This window comes from Peromyscus leucopus, chromosome 5, assembly GCF_004664715.2.
Source record: "Peromyscus leucopus breed LL Stock chromosome 5, UCI_PerLeu_2.1, whole genome shotgun sequence".
Taxonomy (NCBI): Eukaryota; Metazoa; Chordata; class Mammalia; order Rodentia; family Cricetidae; genus Peromyscus; species Peromyscus leucopus.
The window spans coordinates 69,191,072-69,213,235 of record NC_051067.1 but is presented as its reverse complement, the minus strand read 5'-3'; positions in this window follow the sequence as shown (position 1 = coordinate 69,213,235).

Below are 22,164 nucleotides of genomic sequence, written 5' to 3'. Positions count from 1 at the left end.
TGGGAGAAGAAAATTATATTACATGGGTATAACCTTTGCATTTAAGGAAATGTGTTGTGACTTAAGAAGAAATGCTTATTCTTTTCTAGATCTTGTGTGACTGTGTTTAAGATTTTAATATATATGATAGCAAAATGTATATCTATGTTTGAGCTGATTAACCTCACATATACTGGCTCTCATAAAACCATCAGACTGCCAGCTACTACTCAGCCCCCTGTGCATAATTTTAAATAGTTGTTACTTTTTAATTTATAAAATAAAGGTAAGTTCCAAAATAGATGTTGAATTTTAGATTCTTAGATATCTTAGCAAATAAGTTAACTTAAATTTAATAGCTTTATTTTATAACTTGACTTTTGAAGAAAGTGTCCTTATAAAACATTAAAATGTTATTGATTAGCAGTTTTCAGTAAGTAAATAGATAAAGGACATATCAAATCAATCTGAACATTTATAATTGGCAGCAGAACCACCTTAAAGAGTTTTTACATGTGAATTTATATACATTCACAAAAATGATTCATTAAAGTGATTAATCTTATTAGATAAAAGATATGATAATACTGACCTTTTTTGACCTAAGCTCCTTCTTCTGTGGTTCCTCATACTCCTTTTTAGTTGAATTTCACAACGTTCCTGAGTGCCCCCAAGATCCCTTGTTAATCACCATTCCCCTTGTTATAACAAAGTCATCCATGTTCAGCTGGGCCTTGTACTTACCAGCCACAGGAAGGCAGAATAATATCACAGCAGATAAGGCTGGAGTAAGGTATCTAATCTCACAGCAGCGGGAATAAGAGGATGAAATAAAATGACACCACCTCATGGTGTAACTTACTTCCTCCAAGTAGTCTTCATCTCCTAATGTCTCTAATACCTCAAAAAAAAAAATGCCATAAATAACTGTAAAGCACATAAGCCTTTGAGGGACATTTTATAACCAAACCATTAAATATCCCAAATGAAACAACAGTGTTGAAGTTCTCTACCTACTTCTTGCTTCTTTTTTTTTTTTTTTTTTTTTTTTTTTTTTCCGAGACAGGGTTTCTCTGTGTAGCTTTGCGCCTTTCCTGGAACTCGCTTTGGAGATCAGGCTGGCCTCGAACTCACAGAGATCCGCCTGCCTCTACCTCCCGAGTGCTGGGATTAAAGGCGTGCGCCACCACCGCCCGGCTACTTCTTGCTTCTTTATGTTAAAAAATACACATCATAAAATTTACCATCCTAGCCAATTTTAATGAAATAATTTAGTTGCCATAAGAAAATTGGTATCAGCTGGGTAGTGGTGGCACACACCTTTAATCCTAGCACTTAGGAGGCAGAGGCAGGCAGATCTCTGTGAGTTTGGGGCCAGCCTGGTCTACAGAGCTAGTTCAAGGAAGCCAGGGCTGGTACTCAGAGAACCCATATCTTGAAAAAACAGAAAAAAAAAATGGATTTGTTTTTGTTTTTGTTTTTTCTCTTTGGAGGCCCACCACCCAGATTCCAAATAAATATGCAGAGACTTATTCTTACCTATGAATGCCCAGCCTTGTTGGCTTGTTTCTAGTCAGTTTTTCTTAAATTATCCCATCTACCTTTTGCCTCTAGGCTTTTATCTTTCTCTAGTCTGTGTACCTTTCTTTACTTCTTACTCTGTGGTTTGCTGGGTGGCTGGTCCCTGGTGTCCTCCTCTCCTCCTTTTCTTGCTCCTCCCTCTTCTCTAGAGCCTATATTTCTCTTCCTATTTATTCCTTCTGTCTGACAGCCCCACCTATTTCTCTCTCCTGCCTAGCTATTGGCTGTTCAGCTCTTTATTATACCAATCAGGTGTTTTAAACAGGCACAGTAACACAGCTTTACAGAGTTAAACAAGTGCAAAATAAAAGAATGAAACATATCTTTGCATTAAACAAATATTCCACAGCATAAGTTTATGTAACACATCTTAAACTAATATTCTACAACAAAGGAACATTGATATCATGAAGCAACTGACACTGTCATCCATATCTATAACTCAGAGTAAACCTCTATTCATCACACAGCCTCCATTTTCAGTGTTCCCAGGCAACGACTACTTTGTTTTCACATTTTGTGTAGTTGACTGTTGTACAGAACCAAAAATAAGTGAAATCATGTAACACTTGTCACTTGGAATCTGGCTTCCTAGTTCTTGGTGTCTACTCATGCTGTAGCATATAGAAGAATTTCATTCATTTGTGTATATATGTATATGTGTGCACATGTGTGTGCATGTTCATCAGAAATCAACATCAGATATCTTCCACAATCACTCTCCATCTTATTATTATGAGACAGCATCTCTCACTGAACATGGAGCAAATGGATTCAGCAAGACTAACTAACTAGTGGCTCCCGTCTCTGCCTCCCCAGCACTGGGATTAAAACCATGTACCACCAAGCTGAGATCTTTAACATGTAGTTGAGGATCCAAACTCAGGTCCACGTGCTTGTGATGCTAGCACTTTACTGACTGGTCCATCTCCCAAATTAATTCTTTCATTTTTCAGACTGAGCAATGCTTTGTCATATATATATATATATATATATATATATATATATATATATATATGACAAAGCATTGCTCTGTAGCAGGAATCTTAAAAGTTCTTATTAATAAAATCAAACCCGAGGCCAGTTATCGGGGTCAATGCTGGTAGATCAGAGAGACAGAGCAAGCCACAGCTATATCACCTTGCCGGATCCTCAGCTGGTTTTGTCTCCTCAGACTGGAAGCTTCTGTGTCCTCATCCCAATGGCTCTCAGCTGATTGCTGCTCAAAAGCCTGAAGCTTAACCAGCCACATGCTTAACCAGCCAAAATGCCTAACCAGCCAAAATGCCGCTAGTTTCTGGTCCTCACGCCTTATATATCTTCCTGTTTTCTACCACCACTCCCTGGGATTAAAGGCTGGCTTTCTGGGATTAAAGGCGTGTCACCATGCTTGGCTATTTCCAATGTGGCCTTGAACTCACAGAGATCCAGAGGGATTTCTATCTCTGGAATGCTAGGATTAAAGGTGTGAGTGCCACCATTTTCTAGCCTTTGTATCTAGTGGCTGTCTGTTCTCTGACCCCAGATAAATTTATTAGAATACACAATACCACCACATCTCCTCTCTTTTTGTCTAAAATTAAAAAAAGCTTATAACTAATACAAGAAAAAACTATCCAATAAGTATATACAATATATACAGCCAAAAATTACATTAATGATGTCTAGTCCATTAACATTTGACAGATTCAGATAAAAACTCCATTATATATAGTAACAATGTCCAGTCCAGTAACATCTGATAAACTCAGACCAAAAAGTTTTCATTACTTATCTTATTTAAAACAAGTAGTTACTTTTTAAAAGTGGATTCCATAATCTCCCTTTTTATCTTATCATATCCATATTCTCTCTTTTTTCTTTTCATAATAGATTCAGTAGTCTACCTTTTGTTATTTTTATATCTTCCCCTTTTTCTTCAGTGTAGATTCAATGATCTACCTATTTATCCTATTATTTCTTTATCTTTTTTCTCAGAGTAGATTCGATGATCTATCTCATATCTATATTCTCTTTTTATCTTTTTTCTCAGAGTAGATTCGATGATCTATCTCATATCCATATTCTCTTTTTCTTTTTGCTTTCTAGGGGTGAAGATATCTTTAGGGAATCTTGAAAAGAAAATTTTTGGGTTAATTGTCAAGTCCTGTATCATTTGTCCATTCTCTGCATAAAAGGAAAGTTCAGGGCTTGTTTCAAGTCCTTGTTCAAGTAGTCTGTCAGGCTGGATCATATTAGCTAGTCCTCTCGAAATTGTCCTGACCAGTTTGTAGTCCAAAGTCGATTTTTCCATGGTGTTAATCAGCTTAATGACTTTATCATAGTCCATGTGGAATCATCGTTGTAGGATCCTGTCATCTTTTTGAAGATTTCAAAGTCACTGTTAGGCATGGTCATGGTTTCCTGCAGACTTTTTTTTTTTTTTTTTTTTTGCCTCCTCTGTGGTTTGGAGCAATCATAGTCTGATAAATGTCTGTCTCTTGGAACCATGAACATTCTTCCCTAGAACAGAAAATCTTCACAACAATTTCTCCCCACCATTTGTCTTGCCAAACTTTTCCAAACTGACCTTTGCCGATGCTTTCTTGTAACACGATGGTCCTGGCAATTCTTCTCTGAACCAGCAGCAGTAAACCCTTTGTCCCAGGTAGCAGCATCACCGCAGTCACCAATATGATGAGAAGGAGCTGGCAACGTGGAGCAGTAGCCACTGCTTCCATGGTCCCACCACTGTTTGTGGCTCAGTCCGGACCAAAGCTTCTCCCAAACCTCCTAGGCTGGCTCAAACTCGGGATCCTACTGCCTCTGTCTCCTTCAGCAAATCCTACCGGTGTGCGCCACCATGACCGGCTGAGTGTAGCTTGGGCCTGAGCTGGGTCTCACAAGGCCACAGGCAAACAGCTTTTTCATGAATTCGTAACACGAACGTTGGGCGCCAGATGTAGCAGGAATCTTAAAAGTTCTTATTAATAAAATCAAACCCGAGGCCAGTTATCGGGGTCAATGCTGGTAGATCAGAGAGACAGAGCAAGCCACAGCTATATCACCTTGCCGGATCCTCAGCTGGTTTTGTCTCCTCAGACTGGAAGCTTCTGTGTCCTCATCCCAATGGCTCTCAGCTGATTGCTGCTCAAAAGCCTGAAACTTAACCAGCCACATGCTTAACCAGCCAAAATGCCTAACCAGCCAAAATGCCGCTAGTTTCTGGTCCTCACGCCTTATATATCTTCCTGTTTTCTACCACCACTCCCTGGGATTAAAGGCTGGCTTTCTGGGATTAAAGGCGTGTCACCATGCTTGGCTATTTCCAATGTGGCCTTGAACTCACAGAGATCCAGAGGGATTTCTATCTCTGGAATGCTAGGATTAAAGGTGTGAGTGCCACCATTTTCTAGCCTCTGTATCTAGTGGCTGTCTGTTCTCTGACCCCAGATAAATTTATTAGAATACACAATACCACCACACACGCCTTTAATCCCAGAAAGCCAGCCTTTAATCCCAGGGAGTGGTGGTAGAAAACAGGAAGATATATAAGGCGTGAGGACCAGAAACTAGCGGCATTTTGGCTGGTTAGGCATTTTGGCTGGTTAAGCATGTGGCTGGTTAAGCTTCAGGCTTTTGAGCAGCAATCAGCTGAGAGCCATTGGGATGAGGACACAGAAGCTTCCAGTCTGAGGAGACAAAACCAGCTGAGGATCCGGCAAGGTGATATAGCTGTGGCTTGCTCTGTCTCTCTGATCTACCAGCATTGACCCCGATAACTGGCCTCGGGTTTGATTTTATTAATAAGAACTTTTAAGATTCCTGCTACAGAGCAATGCTTTGTCATATATATATATATATATATATATATATATATATATATATATATATATGTATGTATAGTTATATATATTATAAAACAATATATATAACAAATATATATATATATTGTTTTATAATATACATTGTTCATCATTCAGCCATAGAGACTTGTCTAATCTCCTTTCCTGAGATTTCTTCAACAAAGTCAATGACACATGGTCGGTACATTAAGAATTGAAGTGGGAAAATGGAAAATTATGCCAGTATACAAAAAACAAAACATTCAATATACATCTCAGAATACATGTGTAGCAGGGTCCTTTGCTGTTGTTCCTTTATGGGTGGGGGCCAAGTAGGCACAGAGTCAAACCACACAGACTCTGGGAGGATGTTGAAACAACAAGCTCAGTTTATTCAGGAAGAGGTAAGCCTTATATACCCTCCACCCCACCCTGGGGGGAGGTCTGATGAATATGCATCAGTTGGTGTGACTTGGCTGTCTCTCACTGGTCCAGGTCATCTCCAGGTCATGTTTCAGGGGCTATTGCTAAGACCATCAGGCAGACCCATCCTGGCTCTCAGAAAGTATCTATTTTGCTTGTTTGGGCCGTCTGGCCCTCAAGTCCGTTAGGGATGAGTCACCCCACATACATGAAGGTATTATAATACCACATTAACATTTTTATGTAGTTTAGATTGAGTTTTCCACCTTTTTAACCTACGTATAGATACACTACTAATTATAGTTGAAAAACTGTCATTAATTTTCTTTTTTTCTTACATATATATGGAAGAAAATACATAAATATTACCCTAAGTGTATATATATATATATATGTGTACCTCCTAGGTACAAATTTTTAATGACTCTCAACACTAAGACTCATATAAACATCAAAAGTCTTAAGCAATATTTGGTAACATGTCCTTTATTGCTCAAATTTTGCAATCTTAATTTCAGAGAGAAATCCAATGTTTTCCAAATTGGTAATTTGGTTTCACTATTTATTTATTTTAACTTAGGCTTTCATTTTCACTTCTAAAATTCTAATATCAAACTAGTTTTGCCCTAAACTTATCTTTTGTTGCTTAAGTATTGTTATTTTAAAAACAAAACAAAAACAACCAAAACAAAACAAACCCTCAAGGATCAAATGTCCATTCTCATTTTCTTTTTGATTGCTAATGATGTAATAAAATATCATATAGTTAATTTAATACCAACATTTTAATGCTAAGGAGGAAATGTAACATCAATGTAATTACAACCATGGGCAATTTAGATTTTATAAAATGTTATTAAATTATCACAGCTGCAATGAGCTCTATTAAGAATTGAAGACCAAACCTCACTGAGAGTGAAGATGACTAAACTAAATGTGTGGGACAGACAGGATTGTTTGCCCGATGTCATGCAAAGACAAGACATGGGTGTGGTGAAAACTCAAACTGTACATGCAACCAACTGAAACTTGATGGCCACAGCAAGTTTCCACCCACCCACACGAAGATGGTAAGGCGAGAGCCACCGACAGTCATCTCAGGTGTTCTTAACTCTGTCTCTGTTTTGATCAGCATGGCAGAATAAATTCAAATTGTGTAAGGGCTCATAATGACTGGTGATTTGAAGGTCTGAGTTAATTATCTTTAATATCAAAAAACAGATGGCTGTTCCTTCTAGGCCTGTGACACAAATATTAGAGAGACTCTATTATACCAGAAGAAGAATTAACAGACAAGTATACAGACAATCAGGTTGAAGGAATCTACTGGGCCACTCCCCGTTTCAATGGAAAAAGTCACAAATGTCTTTCAAGTATAGTCCATAGAGATGGTACAGGCAAATTAAGTGTAAGACTCCCTTTCACCTGTCAAAAGCATGGAGAAAAAGCTATCATCTTTCAGGAGAAGATTCAAAGTCTTGGTTTTGAGATCATTCTGTCCCATAGGTCCAAACTTGAAATTATTTTTTTTCTTTTGGTTTTTCGAGACAGGGTTTCTCTGTGTAGCTTTGTGCCTTTCCTGGAACTCACTTGGTAGTCCAGGCTGGCCTCGAACTCACAGAGATCTGCCTGTCTCTGCCTCCCAAGTGCTGGGATTAAAGGCGTGCGCCACCACCGCCCGGCCAAAGTTGAAATTTTAATTATCTTGGAACAAACATTCCCATGCAAATGTGTCATAATATGTTATGAGGATTGCCACCACCAGAGTGTGCTGTCAGGACTGACTAAATAGATTTTTCTTGTTGGTATTGTTCATTATACTACTGAAATTATATTTATTTCATAAAAAAATATTAGCAAAAAATGCGTACATATGTAGTACTGTATGTAGAAGGAATCTCTTACAATACCCCATTACTTAACAAAACCCAGAAGAGACTAAAGAAAATTTCAGAGAGATTGATAGGAACTATGTTGGTTTGAATGAGAATGAGTCCCAGGAGCTATTTGAATACTTGCTCCCAAATTGGTGGGACTATTTTGGGAGCATTAGGAGATGTGGCCTTGTTGGAGGAGGTGAGCCACTGGAGGTGTGCTTCGAAGTTTCAAAAGCCCCCCCTCTCTTCCTCCTTCTCTTCCTCCCTCCCCGCCCTTCCTCCAACTTGTGGATGATATGTAGGCTCTCAGCTGCTGCTCCCCTGCCATGCCTGCCTGCTTGCTGCTGTGCTCCTACATCATGATTGTCATGGACACAGCCATTGAAACTGTACGTGTGACCACAATTAAATGCTTTCTTTTATAAATGTCCTAAACATGATGACTTTTCACAGCAATGGAAAAGTAACTAATAGGGCCAATATTACATTGGTCTCATAATATTATGACTAAACACTGAGTGAAAAACAAAAGTAACACATGACCTTTTTTTTTTTACAGATTCCTATTTGGGCTTGGCAAGACTAGATACCAGTAATTTCTAAAATTTTGGTTGTTGTGGTTTTTGGTGGAACACAAAAAGTATTATTTAAATCATATCTGGTTCATTGAAATACACATTATTTGTCAAAATTCAGCAAAAGATGGAAAAACATTTAAGCTAGGTTATTCTATAACATACATAAAATGATAGACAAATTGCAGAGCAAATTGTATACTAACAGGAGAATGAAAGGTTCAGAATCTCTTACAGCATCCAACAATTTTAATGAACGCTGATACACTGTGAATAAATGTCTTCTTCACATGACCCAAGAAGTTTGTTCATCTTTTGACACTTGGAACATTCCATTTAGTATATGCTTTTGTCCAGGCTAAGGAATGTAGTGTGACCCATTTTCGTACCTGGATATGTTCTCTACTTGTGATTTAATTCTAGTTGTCTGGATTGAATCAGTCATCATTTTAGGGAGATTTTCCTCCTTGTTGATTTGAAATACTATCACAGCTTCTCACTGTTCTTTCTTCCCGATGTGTCACTTTAGAAATATCCCAGTGACATTTTAAAATGAAGTCCTCTAACTGTATTTCAGCTGTCATTTTACTTCACTTCATCATTTCTTATTTTTTATGCTTTTCCCATCTTTTTTTTTTTACAGGAAATATCACTTCGATTTCTAAAATTTGCGTTTTTACGTGTATTTGGGATCTTCAGTCAAACAAGACACTCCCCCACGTAGCCAGTGTTAACCTTAATCTGTCATAACTGTCACTCTACAGCCTTTCAATTCTGTACCTTGGGTACAGGTTTCCAAGTGTTTTGTGCTTATTTGATCATATGAGGTTGCATTTCATGATTTCTGTATTTAGGATTAACCAAAAGGTAACTTATTGTTTTTGTGTTATGCTGCATGAAAATTAGAGAAATCATTTTCTGGGACTTGGAATAGCTTTAGAATAAAATGTGTGAAGGATAGCTGATACCAAAGTCCTATGAGGACATGCTTGCACCATGGTACAGAGGACGTGGGCAGCAGTTACTTTGGTAGCATCTATCCGTGTAGATTGAATGTGAAGGTAGAAGGAGCTGAGGAACGTCATGCTGAAGAGTGTCAGAGGAATGTTTATGGAAACACAGAAATCTAGATGTTGCATTCTGAAGTGTCACAAGATCTCTGAGAAGTAGTGACGATAGAGTATATTCTGGATACGAATGTATACATTCACCACACTGCATCTATGATTTCAACCAATTAAGTGTCCTTGCAAAAAGGAAAATAAATGTGTCTATACTTAACATTATTCTTGAAGATGTATGGTATAATAGACATTTATGTAACGTTTATATTAGGTATAAGTCAACTACAGTTTATTTAAATTAGATGTGAAGATGTACATAGGCTTTATGCAAATACCAAATCGCTTTATACCTAGGACTTCAGCATAAGTAGACTTTGATATCTTGGGATGGGGAGGTCCTGGATCAATTCCCTGATGACTGCATTAATTATGGATTATTATGTGTAGACAACATGTGGAAAAATTTTGTAGAGTTTCTGGAGACAGCTTGAAAAGATAATTCCAGAGACAGGAAATAGAGATATACAGATCAAATGTGATTAAAGTATTGTCAAAATAATAACTCCGTAATGATTGCTCCCTCTTTTCTAAATGATGTTCCAGAGGTCTAGTGTCTTGCACTAACCTTATAGCCTATCTTATCTTATACATTCTCAGCCACTTAGAATATAGAAAACAAATAAATAGATGGGGTATAATGAATTTGGCATACCTTGTCAAATGAGCCTTCAAGAATGTTTAGGAAAAAGAACAAATATTTTCATATTTGTCCAAGGAAGCCTTGAAACAGCACAGGAAAAAGCACTGCCACTCAGCTGCTAGCTTTTAAGGAGCTTTCAATGGCCTGGTATCAGACTGGGAATTAGACTAAGGTATAGTATATAAGAACGGATATTAATTGCTAACATTTTGAGTTTCACACGTTATCAATCATTGGTTTTAAAAAGGGGCCTCATGGAGCCTGAGAGATGGCTCAGTGGTTAAGAACACTTGCTGCTCTTACAGAGGCTGGGATTTCTATTCCCAGCAACCACATGGCAGCTCGCTACTGTGTATAACTGTCTCTGTCTTTGGCTTCTGTGAGCACTGGGTACACATGTGCTATACAAACATATGTGCAGACAAGACCCTCATATACATAAAAATTTGAAAAAAGAAGCCTCACAAAATGCATAATATATATGTACATCTGTTCTCAGAATGTACTGTTCATTAAAGACACTTGATAGAGCAAAACACAGAAAACATGACACTAACCCTCTACAATATAACTGCCTGGAACTTTCTCCACCAGTCTCACCAGCTGAACTTGTTTCAAACACAGATTTCTGAGCCACACCCTGCCTCAGGATTCTGCTTCGATGATGCTGAGCTGGGTGGGATGTGGGAAACTAATTTCTTAATAAGCTCTTTAGGAGATTACATGATGCAAGTTAGCCTAAGGCCAAGCATACATATCATGCATGTATATAAATTCAATGTTTTCAAAAACTCTCTCTCAAATGCCAATGATAAATGATAATGATTTTAAATGAAAATCTACCTTATAAAATAATTCTGCTTTATATTAAAAGATATCAACCCCCCCTATGGTTGTGTCTGTGGTGGGTTTAATGTGGATTACCAAGTAAGAAGCATAAATTAAAAAATGGAATACAAAGCACATTCCTCTGAGTTTAAATCCACCTATATGAGGAGGTGTTGCTGTTTGGAGTTATGAAAATAATAGCTGAGTTGGGACCAGCTATTCTCCTTCTCCTTAAATGACTCCTCAATTACATTTGTACATTACACTATTAGCTATTTTGGTTTAAAAACTATAATTTCTGTCATAGATGTTTTTAGAGATGTTTGTGGGAACTTTTCTTACACCCTACTTTATAAGAATAAGCAAAAATAATTATTACATATAATGATGCATTACTCATGTACCCCTATTATTTTAAGGAGAATAATATTCCTACCATAGGAAAAGACTAGCCCTTTAATTATAGATACAATCTCTCATTATATCTTACATATATTATATTAAAAGATAAAATATACACACAGATATGAATTATTAACATTTTAGCTTAAGATTTAATTATGAAAAGTAATTAGTGCATTATTTACAGCTTTATCTAAGAAACTACTATGATTGCATTTCCAGTGTAATGCAAGAAATGAAATAAATGTCTTGTTTTCACGAATGCTCTTTTTTACACTTGCTGTAGATTTGTTTACTTAAAATATTTTTACAGGAATTAATACAAAACATATATTATGTAAATTATAGTGGTTTCATCCTTACTTTATATTTGTTTATTTAAAATATTATAGGAATTAACATAAAACATGTACTATTCAAATTGTAGTAATTTACATTTTATCATGCTTGGGTAAGTTATATTACCTAAAAATTTAAGTGTTAAACCATTTTGATTGACAAGGGAGGAAGAATTGTTCTTTCAAATCAGCCAAAATGATTGTCTGAATAAAAACTGAAAGTATCATAGACATGGGCTGTAAGATAAATCTATTTAAGCATTACAAATTTTGAGAATCTTATTTTTGAGCCATTTTTGTTTGGGGATTTACATTAAGTTGAATCCTTAGTTTTGAACTGTAGAAGAAGAAGGAATCCTCAGGCACATTGTGTTTGCCCAAATTCTGCCTGGGCTTGAGAGAGGGAACTATTCTGAAGCTACATTGTGAAGTATCCACCATCACACTCTAATAAAACAATAGAGTTACAGTAAAGGAAACAATATCCCTTTTGACCGCCTCCCCTTCACAGTTCAACTCACAGGCCAATCTGCCTAATTTGGGAACAGTGACAAAATTAGTAATGGCTTATAAATGTGTGAGGATTTTATGTTTTTAGGCTGTGTTTTGACACCCTGAATGTTGGGCAAAATCAGCAGAGCGAAAGGGAATGCAACTCTAGAAAAACACACCTCTGGTTAGTGCACTGTTAGACTCTGTCGTTCACTCTTGTTCTTTCTCTTAATATGCATATATTTTGTGAAAATTCATATTCTGAACACAAAAGGGTTATTGTCACAAAGAACCTATTACTTATTACCTCAGCTATGTGTCTCTTTAATTTTAAAAGCAAAAAATGAAACCTTGGCAGTCAACAAGTACACAGCAGTGATATTGGCTGGGAAAGGTCAATGGCAGTCAATATGAAAGTAGTGTGAGCAGTTGTGATTCCCCGGAGAGTTTTCCTCATCTCTGAAGTTAGGCATAAGGATGCAGGATGAAAAATAGGACATAGATGTCTTTGACTTCCATTACAATGTTTTCTTTATTCTGTTTTATACAACACAACTTTGAGGTACCAGGAGTTAACCAGGGCTTTGCTCACGATAGCAAAGTTCACCACTAGCATGATCTTAACCACTCAAATATCCCCATGTTCTTGGTTGGTTGATTGATATGGTAGACTGGATAATAGTCTCTCAAATATATTATTAGATTAATAGCTAATAATACCTTCAAAGATATGATTATTTTAAGCCCCTTAAATTGATTACCTGAATTATTTGGGTGGATAATCACAATGGTTGTTAGAAGAGGGAGCAGGGCTAGGGTCCGTAGCAGGATGCTGACAGTTGGAAGTGAGAGGATAGGTTCATAAAAGAAATTATTCATGAGCTAAAGGAAGCAGGCATTCAGAAAGGGGGCAGCATCCTTCCCACTAGGATCCTGTACCTACTAATAACTCAGCTTTGCTCAAGAAGACTCATTTTATTTTATTTTATTTACTTATTCATTTGTTTGTTTATTTATTATTTATTTACTTACTTATTTATTTGGTTTTTTGAGACAGGCTTTCTCTGTGTAACACTCTGCCTGTCCTGGAACTCACTCTGTAGACCAAATTGGCCTCAAACTCACTGAGATCCACTTGCCTCCATCTCCCAAGTGCTGGGATTAAAAGCATATGCCTCCACTCTGCTTCCAACAGCCCTGTCTTCTTCTTTCATGTCTCCCTGTGGCCTTATTCCAAGTGTCTTCACAAGCTGCCCTACACTAGTCTTGCCACAGCCTATTATCTACAGGGCAGCCAGAGACATCTGTTTAATACACACATCAGACCATGCCTCCTCTTCTGCTTTAGACGATCCGTCCTGTACCCATGTTAGAGGGAGCACAGTTCCAACAGTGGAAGGCCCCGAATGCTTATACTCTTTCCTTTCAATGTTACATTCCAAGCACTCTTCTGTATTTCTGCCCTGCTCCAGTCCCTCTGGCCCTTTACTATTTGCTTCCCCACACATTTCTCTAGTCATGAACTCATGATCTTAGCCTTTGCAGATTCATTTCCCTGATTTTCATTGAGCTCTCATCCCCCTTTCTTGAAATCCTTGCACACATATCAGCTCTCTAATACCTGCTCTTTCTGTTCCATCTGAAGTCTCAGAAACTCCATTTTTTTGTCTTCAATCCTTCTAACCCAGTTTTGTTATTTTTCCATAGCCTTCAATTATCTGTATACTAAATGCTTTATTTATTCATTATACTGACAATATTTCTTAAGTGAAAATATTATTTAACCGAAATAGAGGAAAACACTAGGCGAGAAGTAAATTGGAATAAGTTATTTAGTTTTATTTTTCTGACACACAATCTATATCCTTACAATGCCTATGTTCTGCCCAATTACTGGGCACTGTCTCACTGATATTTGAAAATTAATTCAGTAGATGCAGTGGTTAAATTAGGGCACTGTGTAAAACAATCAAAGAGCATCATGACATAGAATAAAGCAGTGGGAAATTAGGCTGTATTTCCATTTATATCACTTTACATTTCCATAAGAGAGCCATAAAGACATATTTGGCTACAGTGTTTACAAAGCAAAGACACTTGTCAGAAATGCTATTTTCTTAGTGACAACTATTTTAACTTCCTTGTTGGCTGTTATTTTTTTTAAATATATGGATGTAAAATTCCATCCAAAGTGTACCCTTTAGTGTGTACCATGAATTTCTGACATGTTGAAATTATTGGGTGATATCACTCAGGCAGATACCCCATCCACGCAAGGCTATGCCCACCACACACACCATTTTGTTGAGTAGCATTCAAATATCTACTTTTTTCATTGTTATTTACTTTTGAGACAGGGTCTCATTCACCCAGTCTGTCATCAACTCATTATGTGACAAAGGAGGAATTCCTGATTCTCCTCCTTCTTGCATCGAAGTTCTAGAATTACTGGCCCTTGCCACCACCTTGGCTCAAAATATGATTTTGGAAGTTAAGGAAACATAGAAATCAACCATTTGTAAGTTAAGGTTCTGGTGACTATTATTAGAATAAAAGAGTTTATTTATAAACAGTCTTTTATTTATTATTTTGTTGTTTGCAACAGGATGCAAATGATGTAAAAGTCAAAAGCTTATCTGTTTAATTAATTTTTCTCTCTCTACTTATCAAGTGAGACTTGGTTTTTATGTGTATAGCTTCTAAGAGTCTTGGTCTGCTCATAAAATATGACATGGGGCAGTTATCGGGCACATTCCTAGAGATCCTTTGAGAGACCTCTTATCAGTGGGGGAATAATGGCCCACTTCTGCATCCTTCCTGGTTGTCTGTTGTATGTGCACTTATAACAGTCATTACATGCAGTGATGAGTCCTGTGATTATGAAAAAGAAGTAATAACGAGTTATGGAAAAGTAACTTGGTGCATGCTTTTAATGCTGCTCTATGTGTTTTTGATGGCCAAAGAACACCCCCGCACCCATTTTTCAAATCTTAAAACTCCATTTCCATAAGTACTATCATCCTTCAATAATTTGCGTTAGATACAGCAAACCTATGAAATGTAAACAGCACGGTCCCATGCTTGGCATTGAGCAGAGGAGCATGGGCATCTCAGCCAGGATGCTGTACAGTGTGGCTCAGCAAGTTGTGGAACAATGCTATAAAGGAACAAAAGTCTCACTCCAGTGAATCACAATCTCCAATGTACTTTCTGTAGTTCCCATGCATGTGTTAGAAGAGACATTGACATTGTATGATTCTGGACATTTTGTGAAATCAGAGAGCATATATCTGGACATTTTGTGAAATCAGAGAGCATATATCTGGACATTTTGTGAAATCAGAGAGCATATATCTGGACATTTTGTGAAATCAGAGAGCATATGGATGGCATGCAACTTTCTGATCTCATACATGGATTAACAAAGACAGGGCAATTTATTATTTAGTGTCCTAGTTTACTGTTTTACCTTTTTTCCTGTCCTACTGGATTTATTATTGATATTACCAGAATACTGAAGAAGACTATATATATATGTGTGTGTGTGTTATATGTACATACATAGACATATACAAAAACATCCATGTGTGTGTGTGCACACGTGCGTGCAAAGGATTAAACCCAAGACTTTGCATGTAAACACTCTAACCCTGGATGATAGCCCCAGCCAAGTAAACTACACTTTAAAGCAGGATTTCTTAACCTGTGGGTTGTGACCCCTTTGAAGGTCACGTATCAGATATCCTGCATATCAGATATTTACATTATGATTCATAACCATAGCAAAATTACAGTTATGAAGTAGCAACAAAATAATTTTATGGTTGGGAGTCACCAAAACATGAGGAAATGTATTAAAGGGTCACAGCATTAGGAATGTTGAGAACTCCTGATTTAAAGATTCATTAGAAATCAAAAAATTAAAGAAATGTAGTCACATAAATGTAACACCTAATCATGCTTATTGGTGTTTTCTTATGTGATTTTTACTGGGGAGATGTAAACAAAATCCTGCTCACCCCAGATAGAGAACCAAGGACAGGCCAAAACAAGGAATCCAAAAAATAAAAATAAAAAAAACCTCCCTGGAGAATCAGTGACATTACTGGGGTCCTTAAAGTCAAGAGTGAAGCATGAGGACACAATGGCAGCTGAAAAACCCATCTTAGCTTAGTGGTAAGTCGATGAAGCGCCAACCCTGGCTCTGCCCATTCTGCAGGCAGTTCAACAGGAGCATCCTGGGGTACCTCGGCCAATCAGTCTCTACTGCTTTTCTGACTGGAAGGAGGCCTTGTTGGTCTTGATACTTGATACTTGTTTACATTCAGCCTCTTGCAAGGAAAGAATGTTTCAGTTCAGAAGAAATGGCTACACAACTGTGGTTTAAATCTTAGAAGAGAACCTCCCTTTTCATTATATGTAACATTCTCTCTTTAAACACTAAACAAATCCTGTCTTGAAAAAAATCAAAAAAAACAAAACAAAACAAAACAAAACAAAACAAAAAAAAAAAAAAAAAAAAAAAACCAAACCTAAACAAACACTTGGAGAAAGCAAATCTTTCAAGGACATTCATTATATTGGTGTTTTTTTTTTTTTCCTCTGCTCACTGTGACCTAATCTGCTAGAAAAGCAAATGTAATAGAAGAGGGTCTATTTAGCTCACATGAGGATTGGAAAGGAATCGAGGCAGGAATGGTTCGTAAGTAGAACTGCCCTCAGGATGTGGCAGAGAAAAGGGACTGTGATCATTCCCTGGCTTCACTTTTTCTTTTTTGTTTGATTTGAGACCCCAGCCCATAGGATGGTGGTGCCATATTCAGAGTAGATCTTCCTCAGTCAATTAAAACCCATACAGAGCTGTGATGATAGTATGTTCCCCCAAATTTTGTGCACCCTAATAAACTTATCTGGGGTCAGAGAACAGAACAGCCACTAGATATAGAGGCCAGAAAATGGTGGCCTTTAATCCTATCACTTGGGAGGCAGAGATCCATCCAGATCTCTGTGAGTTTAAAGCCACACTGGAAACAGCCAGGCATAGTGACTCACGCCTTTAGTCCCAGGAAGTGAGCCTTTAATCTCAGGAAGTGATGGTAGAAAGCAGAAAGGTATATAAGGCATGAGGACCAGGAACTAGAGCTAGTTAAGCTTTTAGGCTTTTAGCAGCAGTTCAGCTGAGATTCACTCTGCATGAGGATTCAGAAGCTTCCAGTCAGAGGAAACAGGATCAGCTGAGGATTTGGCAAGGTGAGATAGCTGTGGCTTGTTCTGCTTCTCTGAACTTTCAGCATTCACCGCAATACCTGGCTTCAGGTTTGTTTTTATTAATAAGATAATTTAAGATTCATGCTACACAGGGCCACCCAGACGTGTGCAAAATCAGTGGCCTAGATTTCTATATTTTTAAGATTTGTTTATTTTTATTATATGTGTATGAGTGTTTGCCTGCATGTATTTACATGGACTGCTTGTGTACAGTGCCTATTGAGGCCAGAAGAGGATGCTGCATGCTCTGGATCCACAGAGTGACAGAAGATTGTTAGCAGCCACATGGTTGCTGGGAACTGAACCCAGATCCTCTAAAAGAGCAGCCAGTGTTCAAAACTGCTGAGCCATCTCTCTACACCCCTAGGTCTATCTTAATGCATTCAGGGTAACACTAAAAAGTCACAATCACAGGTACAGAATTTATCATTTTGAGACCTGACACACCCCTTTGACCTGAAAAATCTACTCTTGGCCTCCATAGGATTATTGCATCCCCATATTGCAAAATGTGTTAATTACAATTTCAAAACTATCCATAGACTTAACAATTTCAACGCTCTTTAAAAATACAGATCTGTTCTAAGACTTACACAATCTCTTAACTGTGAATCCTTGGAACACAATAAACAAGTTGCATATTTCCAATGTCCAATGTCACAGAAGATACGTTCCTATGCCAAAACAGAAGAAGGGGGACATAGCAAACCTCAGATCAAAGCAAGACTGAAGCCCTGTAAGGCAAACACCAAATCCTGCAGCTCCATGCCTGGGATCTAGGGGTTTTTATGGTCTAGTATCTTTACTGCAATTTAGGTTCACCCTTAACAGCTTTACACATCTGCCTTCCAGTTTCTCCTTTCATGGAATCCAGCCCTGTTACACAATGGCTTTCTGGAATCTTGATGCAAGTCTTTGCGACCTAATTCTTGGAGTGCCTATGCCTGCAAAAACAGTACTATTAATGTGGACACTGGTGGCCTCCCAGTTCTGCTATCAGATTCACATGTAGCCTGGCTCTTTTCTGCCACGGCTGCAATGTCTCCCTTGTAACTTGGTGGCTTCAGGGTACAGGGAAAATGTCCCCAGGCAGTATTCTCCAGCAGGAAACCCCATTTGTTTTCTCTCCTTCCAAATGGAATGGATTTGTACTCTGGGACTCTCCACGGATAGGGATCTTGCACTCAAGGCATCTTTCTCCTTTATGGCCCCCTTTTTTCCCCTTAAATATTATAGCCACTTCCTTTGTGCCTGCCCTCTCCTCCACTTAAACCAGGTATGAGCTTTTCTTATCAAATTGCACTCTTATGTCTGCAAGTGTATTCAGTTTCACAGGCCCTTCTTCCTCAACCAATTGCCCACTTTTAATGTCTCTGTTCATTATTCTGGTCTTTTTGGTTAACCTGAGTAAGAGCGTTAAGCATCACAAGATCAGAGCCTTGGTGCTTTACCGTCATGAAACAAACAAATTAGTTTATCACTTTGAATTTAACCTCATTCAAATGTTCAGGGCATGGGCAAAACACAGTTAGGATCTTTAACAGAATATAATACGAATCTCCTTCAGCCCCGTTCCCAACTGAATCTTTGTTCCTCTGTGAGGAGAGAGGCCTTCATTGTTCACAGTACTCTAGACATTCTGGTCGTATCAACTCCTACCAGAATGGCCTATTACGCTCTGTTTATAGCACTCTGTGGCCTCATGAGCCCACAAATCCAAATTCTTCTAAATTTCTTTCTCACAAATCAGCTCCAAAGGCTCACAAGTAGTCTGGTCAGGTACTGGCAGAACTGGCCCTATTTCTTGTTACCAGGGGTCTGTATTTGCTGCTTTGCTTACGGAGACAAAATAGTTGACAAAAAGCAGTTGATGAGAGGAAATGTCTATTTCACTTCACAATTCAGACAGATGCAGTCCATCATGTTGGAGAAGGCCTTGTGGGCAAAGCAGCTTGATCTTTGGTGCTAACCAGGAAGAATTACTTGTGGTTGCTCTTCTTTCTTAGTCTAGAACATCGCCTCCCCCCCCCCCCCATGACTGGAAGGTCATCCCTTCTCAATGAACCTCGGTGGAAACACCCTTACATGTATATTTAAAGGTACCCCTAACTAATTTTGATTTCTTAATCACAATTAACCGTCCCAGTGAAAGACCCCCGAAGGCAGTCTTCCCTCTGGAGAGACCCTCGCCCAGAGATCACACCGAGACCACAAGTCAGATGCAAACAGCAAGAGGCTTTATTCAGGAACACAGGTACCCGGGGCAACACAGTCCCTCAAGAGGCTCAAGAGACTGGCGCGCCGACGGGCTGGAGTGGAGGGTTTTTATAGGGTCGGGCAGCAGAAGCACGAGGAGCTCAGTTTACAGGGTTCTGATTGGACGATTCAAATGAGGCCAGGTTCAAACTCAGGACAGCTCGTGGTTTTTCCCCGAGCTCGACACGCCTACTGTCTCGGCTCCAAGTTGTTTTTCTGACCTTTAGTACCCTTTTTCTGGGGCCAGGTGGCCGAACGCAGACACCCCGTGCTTTTCAGACCTTACTCGAAATGGTGTTAGGCTAAGCTAGTATGCTGGGGTCTTTCATTCCCCCATTTTCTTATCTCAGGGAATGGAATCCTCCATTCATGGGGAAGAATAGGGATGTGGCTCCATTTCCACCTGGTTGAGTCGTTGGTATTGTTGGGTCAATACCAAGGTCTGAACAATAGAAACACGTTCCCTGATAAATTGGACAAGTCTGTTTAGGATACAGGGCCCGAGCGTCAGAAGGAGCAATAAAATCAGAAGGGGTCCCATAAGGGTGGAGATAAGGGTGGTGAGCCAGGGGGACCTTCCGAACCATCCCTCAAACCATCCCTGCTGTTTTTCAAAGAGTTTTTGTCTTTGTTCTAATCTCTTTCTTAATTTAGCCATGCTATCTCTCACCACCCCAGTATGATCCGCATAGAAGCAACATTCTTCTCTAAGGGCAGCACATAACCCCCCCTCCTGCAGGAAGAGGAGGTCTAATCCCTCCGGTTCTGCAGAACTACCTCAGACAGGGAGGTGAGTGACTTTTCCAAGGCACTCACGGATTCCTCCAGTGCCTGGATATTGGTATGCATGGCAGCCTGGAGGTGTCTGAACTGGTTGGTTTCCATGAGGGCAGTGGTACCTGTGCCTATTCCGGCGGCGACTCCTTCCATAGTTAATCCACCTAGTATCAGGGCCAGGGTTAGCGAGACTGGCTCTCTTTTTATGCGGGGGACCCCTGTTTCATACCGGGCATAGATATCTTCAGGTATACGGTAGACTATCTTGGGGTACAGTTCTATGAGCACACAATAATCGGCCGTGTTGGCTAGTATTGAGGGGGAGATGCATGGTGTAAGTCCAGTGCTACAGGCCCAGTAAGTCCCGTTGGGAGCCACGAGATAGTGGGGTCCTGGAACAAGTGCCTGGGTGCGATTACACAGGTGTTGGTGGGTGTAGGGTACTGTCCCCAGACATAGTCCTTGTCCTGACACCTCGGAGATTGTGAGCTTATGCTGAGGTGTCGAGGCACATCCTGATGGGGTGAAGAAGAATTGGTGAAGCTTCCGACTACGGCCACCCCCTCATAATAGGGAGGTGTGGAGACTAGGCATAACCAGCACTCCTGAGTCCGATTTGGGTTGGTAACATTGAGGGCTGAGTAAGCGCCCTCTATAAGATTCAATAGCCGGTCTCCCGTACCAGGCCTGGGTGGCTGGAGGGTGACTGGGGTTACAGTAGCATTCGGAGCCGTGCTTGGGCGAATGGCCGAATTGGGTCGGGGGGTAGCCCTCGGGGGTGCCGGAGCGGGTAGAGAGGGGCGCTTTTGGTCAGAGAGAACCTGGTTGGGACCTATAGAGGCGGAGGGCTCCGTGATTTTAAGCTTAATCGTAAATACGACTCCCTGGTCCCGTCCCGTCATGTAAAGTCTAAGTCCCCATGTTTTACCTTTAATCCAGTCTTGTGTTATCTCCCTTCCCTTCTGAGTAAAAGATATATTCAGGGGGTTGCAGGTGAAATTTACACAGGGGCCCCCCCTTTCCAGTAAGTGTTATCTCTTCCTGGCGTGACAGTTCCCCAACAATGTCCTTGGGTAAGGGGACGCCATGAGTGGCTTTCTCCTTGGGTAGTCCTCTTTACCCTAATGAGGTCCCAAGTGGATGAAGGCTTCCAATAGGTATTACCAGTTGTTTCACATCCCCATGCTTTACAGAAGTAACTTTCATAACCCCCACATTGTCTAATCATCTTTCTGTCCCTACCATCCCGGGGGCAGACGTAGAAGGATAGTTGTGACAGGGCTGCCCTGGTTTCAGGGTGACCACATCCATATCTCCCGTCACTACATTTGCAAGTTCCCTTACCATTCTGACAGACGTCTGGTGCTCTGGGGTTCATGGGGTCAGTGGTAGGGATGTCCCAGTCCTCTGACCCTGCTGCTAGGTGGCAGAGATCTGGGTGCAAGTTAGGCCACCATGTAAAGGGGGTGTGAAGGGCGGTCGTTTGCCAGACCGTCTCCCCAGGTTGTGAGATGACCTGCCAAGTGAGCCTCTTGGTCTGGTGTCGTCGGACCCAAACGGAGTCCCCGATCTGGAAGGGGTGAGGCACCACCGGCTTGTCCAGCTGCTCCTGATAAGCCTTGGCCAGGGGCTTCCAGATCTCCCTCTGCACCAGTTGGAGGGCTTGAAGATGTGCCACTAAAGTAGGGGTGGTGGCAAAAGATGAAATATCAGGATGGAGAAAGTTTACAACAGGAGGTGGGGCCCCATACAAGATCTCAAAAGGAGTTAGGCCGTGTGG